The following is a 5,458-nucleotide window of genomic DNA, read 5'->3' on the forward strand; positions in this document are numbered from 1 at the left end:
AGTTATATTATTTAATTTGAATAACTAATATTGAGTTAAACTATATTTTATAAAAATGTGATTAATATATTTATTTTGTATTTTAAATTAGAAATAATTGATTGAACTTAGCAATATGATGATAAATAATGTTCCTAAATATTTTTAATAGAGTATATTTGATTTTAAAATTACTCTACCGTCTAATTTTATCAAAATATCTATTCATATCTATCCATATTCTTTTATAAAATCCTAATTCCTAAACCTAAATTCCCAAATTGAATCAGAAACCCTAATTCCCAAATCCCAGAAACCCTAACCCTAATTTTCCCCCCATTTTCCCAGCCTCTGAACGCAGCCCCCACCCCCTTTCTTCCTAAACCTAACGCTGAAACGGAATCAGACAGGGAGAGAGGGAGGAAATCAGAGTGTGATCTAAGCAGCCACCGTTCAGTCACCAGAGCCACCGCTGGGGTCCTTCGCCGTCACTATCGTCGCCATCCACGCGAGATGCAGCGCTGCGAAGTCCAGCCATCGTGACCTTCGTGGAGCCCGCGTCGCTGTCGCCTCGGCTGTTCCCAATGCCGCTGGGTCTGTCGCGCGTCGTTGTCTGAGGAGCCACTGCCGCCGTTGCTCGTTGTCTCCCTTAGGGCTGTCACCGTCGCTAGAGCCAGCCGCCTTCGTCGCCGTTCATCCTTGTCGTCGTCTTCGCCGCTCTGTGGAGGCCGTAGAGAGGAACGCGAACCAGGAGCCATAGCGCCGCCGCCGCCGATCTGTCACCGTGCTGCTGCGTCGCCGTTGATGAAGTTTTTGCCACCGCCGTGAACTGCGAACAGAGGAGAACGAGAGAGGAGGCGATGAATGAAGCCGTCACTGAAGTTGTGGCCGTCGTTGCCAGAGGCATGGAGGAAGGGAGGTAGAACCGCGAGATAGAAAAGCCACTGTGACTGTCGTTGCTGCCATGAGTGTGGTCCACCGTCGAGCTGCACACTGCCATTGGCGTCAGAAACCACCTTTAGAACCACTACTGCTTTGGTGAGCTCTGTCTCCTGTTTTTGCTTCTTTGTCCTACCAATTTGTTCCTACTTTGAAGCTTGTCCCTGAAACTGTTTGTATTGTATAAAGAGATTATCGTAAATTACATCACCGCCGCCGTTACTAGAGGTAGCTGCCAGCTCTATTTGGAGACAGCCGCTAAGTCACCACCGAAGCTAAGAACAGGTGCTGGGATTCGATGGAGCACCGCTGCTGCTGTGAATTTGTAATATTTGGTTTACCGCGTCTAAATTCTTCAATTATGGCTAATTGAGGTAGGGGATTTAACGTTTTTAATTTAGAATGCCTACAAAGTTATTTGGATAAGTGCAAATGGTTAACAATGGTTAAGAATTTCTTAATTGACATGAATGACTTGAAATGCTTTTGAAATTAGTTAGTTAGTTGTGATTATTCTAAGCTGTGAGTGGAATTAGATGCTGTTGTGAACAATTAATTTGACAAGGTTAACTTTGGTTAATGCTATGACTGATTTTAATGGATTTGTTGACAATTCTGATTTTATGTGATATTGCTGAATTGGTTGAAATGTGGCTGTGAATGGTGATTCATTTGATAATACTTGTTAAATTGAAATTTGATGAGTTAACTATTGAAAAGTTGTCGTAATGATGGTTGAGGTTGTGAAATTTGGAGTAAGTTTGATGATGTTTTAGTGCTTCAATTGGATTATTGAACTCAGGTTATGGCTGTGAACGTCTTTGGGCTTTGTTGTGAGTGTTTGAAGCTGTAATTGATATTGTTTTCTCTGATATTGATGGAATTGTTGAAGAGTTCTGACTCTATGTGATTATACTGAATTAGTTGAGTTGTGTGGCTGAAATTATGATTGGAATGATTGAGATTTTTGATTGGAACGTTGGTTGAATTTGTTGATTTTGTGAGATTGAATTATAAATTGTTTGATGAGAGATTATTGTGATTTCGGTTTTTGATGGGTCAAATTGAAACTATTGCTGTTGAGTTGGTTTATTGTAATGGGTTTAGTTAGCGATTAATTGAAGTTGGGCTTAAGGAATAATTGGAAGATTGAATCTTAAAATGTTGAACTAGTTGCTGAAAATTTGATTTTTGAGATTAAAAGATGACTTTGGAAGTGAATCAGTTATTCAACGATAATCGAAATGATATGAGAGTAAAGGCTGAGTAAACTGTAATTAAAGTTGTTGTTGGGATTCAATTTTGGGAAGTTTGCATTAACTACAGAACTAGTTAAGATTTTTCAAAGTTAAAATGTAAAATTTAATTTTCTGCATTACTTTTAAATAAAGCCGGAGACTTTGAAAATCTATAACTAATTCTGTGATGATCGGAATTACGTGGGACCAAGCCTGGATTAAGCTTTGGGATATAGGAAGCTGGACTGGTGAATTTGAGGCTTTTTCATTAAGTTTATGATTTATGGTAAATTTTTGAATTAGGAATGCCAAATCTGGTTTTCTGCAGGACGCTTAAGACAGCAGCAACTTGTCTCCTCTATTAAAAATTCTCCAGTTTGAATTTTGAAATGGAACCAATTTTAAATGAAATACTTTAATTTCATAAAAATTTAGAATTGTTAGAGTTGTGGTTTTAAAGATATGGATTTTTAAAGTAAGATGTATTATGCAGTAAAAATCAGGTTTTGTTTTCTAAGTCAGTAACTTTGAGACTTTATAATTTTTAATTCTGGAAAGATATTAAGATAAAACCAATTGGTGGTAAAAGTTGAGTATGTTTAGTATATATGATTTAAATTTCAGGGATTTCCATGTTTTAGTAAGTGAGTTATGGGACTTGAAAGAGGTTGTGTTCAATGATTTGTGAAACAGAACTCTGCAGAAAATTACCTAACTTCCAAGCTACGTAACTCCTTCATTAAAACTGGTATGACCTTGGAACCAATTGAGAAAGAAATTTGGATAAGTTATATTTAACCACATTAATTTTGAAGGTGGTTGGATTTAATTTGGATTTTATATGAAATTTCGAATGTTGTATGCTGCTGTTGTCTTCTGGTTTTAAAACACTACAGAACAGTCACGGTTTTGCTTATATTCCCGAAGCTAGAGTCAGTGAAAAAAATATGATTTTTAGTTTAATAGAAATCTTAATCCGATACGGTCGCATGGATATAAAGTTTGCATGATTCCGAATTCATTTGATATTTTAAAAACAAAATGGAAATCAGGCTGCCAAGTTGTGTTGGAAATTATTTAGAATATGGAATTTGAGAAATAGATTTTCTATACTATAATTAAATGTTTTTGAGAATATATTGTTGTGGCAATTGTTGAGAAAGGTTTGATGAGATGTTGAGAAAGAGGGAACCCGTAAGGGTGGCTAAGTCCGAGTTTTAGGGGAGGTGCTGCCGAAATTTTATGAAAATCTAAGGTTTCATTTGAAAAGTTATTTTAAAAGCTTTGAATTTGGAAAATTATATTACTTGAGTTTTATTTAGTTAAGAAAGGAATTATAATATTTTGAGTTCGATTTACCAAAGAAAAGTCTGTAAAGTTTTAATGACAGAAAAATAGACAGAGATTAGTGAACGAACTAAGGCAACCTAGTTAGTCCTTGAATTGCGACTAGGGTTAGGTATAATATGAAAAGTTAAAATGTTTCAGTATAGACTTAATGAACCTATACCTAGGACAGGCTAACTATTCATACCTAAATTTACATAAGCTTTAAATACATACGTTAAGCAGAAAAATCAGAGCAGAGTAAAGTAACATAGAGCACAGAGTAACCAGAGTAAAGTAAACAGATAAAGAGGAGAAGAGTAAAATAGATATAAAGAAAAGAGTAATCAAAGAAAAGTAAAGAGATACAGAGAACAGAATAACCAAAGCAGAGTAAAGAGATACAGAGTAAAGAGATATAAAGAGAAGAGTAATATAATAAAGATATATATATATATATATATTAGTTGCTTAATGCAACCCAGAGCTATATTTATATATACTAGTTGCTTGATGCAACCCAGAGCTATATTTAATATATATTAGTTGCTTAATGCAACCCAGAGCTTCTGTAGGGAAAGTAAGTTACCTACAGCTATTTTCCACTTCCCCAGAGCAGAGCAGAGTATACATATATTTTCCTGCAGTAAGCAGAGACTGTCTCAGATGAGCAGCTATTATTATATGCGCATTTATTTAGGAACGGAAAATCGTATCCGGAAAATCGGGATTACTCATGACCGGGTAAATGTCGGGATTGCGGGCAGCCAACCGACACGTGAGCTCATGACCTGCTTAAGACAGACATGCATCATATTGTTTGTGCATATGCATTTGATCGTGTTGCTTGTCTTGTTTCTTTGTGATTGTGCTGTTTGTCCTGGTGACTTGCTTGTGTGTTTGATTAGATATTTTTGTTGATGCTTTGAACTTAGTGAAGTATTGAGGAATGGTATTTGTGAAGTGAGGTTTGGGTATATTATTTATGTTGCTGATTTACTTAGTTATTGTGATGGTTGAGGAATGCTATTTGTAGCTGAAGAATTGCTAATGCGGTTGAGACTTTATTTAAGTAATATGATTTAAAGAAAGGGTTTTAAACGGTTTCAAGTAAGTCTTAAGAAATTTTGAAAAGGTTTGATAAAGAAAACTACATTGGAAACCGGAGTTAATTATTTGCATGTTAATCATTACTTTTACGGCATTCCCATTCCCTACTGAGAACGTGTGGTTTGTTCTCACCCCAAAATCTTCCACCCTTTCAGTGACACAGGTTCAAAGATTCAGTTTGAAGCTGCGGGCGATTCTAGAATTTATTTACGAGTTAAGTTTATGACTTGAGTTTCTCTCATAGAATTCCCTCGCCCTTACTGCTTAAGGTTTTTATTTTATGCAGAGGGATAGGAGTTGTACCTGAATTTTATTTAAATTATTTTGTATAATATTACTATTTTTAATAATTATGTGATTATTATTACTTGGTGATGTTTGCTATATGATTTTAATTAATAAAAGCAAAAAAATCCTGGTATTTTTACTAAAATTGAATCGCGATATCAAACTAAAGGCTTAATAGTAAATAGTTAATAAGGAAAACAGGTCAGTAACACCTTACTTTTGGTACGATCATGATGTATTGGAACTTGGGTCGTTACACATTGCTTTTTGTTTTTCCATAACCATTTATGGCACCTAAGGCTAGAGAAACCTCTAGAAAGAGGAAAGGGAAGGCAATTGCTTCCACCCCTGAGTCATGGGAGATGGAGAGATTTATCTCAAAGGTCCATCAAGACCACTTCTATGAAGTTGTGGCCAAGAAGAAAGTGATCCCTGAGGTTCCTTTCAAACTCAAAAGGAATGAGTATCCGGAGATCTGACTTGAGATTCAAAGAAGAGGTTGGGAAGTTCTCACCAACCCCATTCAACAAGTCGGGATCTTAATGGTTCAAGAGTTCTATGCAAATGCATGGATCACT

General features: G+C 36.0%; 1 long non-coding RNA gene across 2 annotated transcripts; it reads left to right on the forward strand.

The window, feature by feature from the left end:
• The first annotated feature begins 274 nt into the window (after positions 1–274).
• LOC148552723 (uncharacterized) lies at positions 275–4,973 on the forward strand. Of its 2 annotated transcripts, XR_015892277.1 has the most exons (3): positions 275–1,017; positions 1,108–1,292; positions 4,748–4,973. It is a non-coding gene; the product is annotated as an uncharacterized LOC148552723 (long non-coding RNA). The 2 variants fall into 2 exon arrangements; XR_015892278.1 differs by lacking the exon at positions 4,748–4,973 and having other exon boundaries at positions 1,108–1,417.
• The last annotated feature ends 485 nt before the right edge of the window (positions 4,974–5,458 follow it).

Source organism: Arachis ipaensis, chromosome B7 (genome assembly GCF_059453495.1).
Source record: "Arachis ipaensis isolate K30076 ecotype BB chromosome B7, ASM5945349v1, whole genome shotgun sequence".
NCBI lineage: Eukaryota > Viridiplantae > Streptophyta > Magnoliopsida > Fabales > Fabaceae > Arachis > Arachis ipaensis.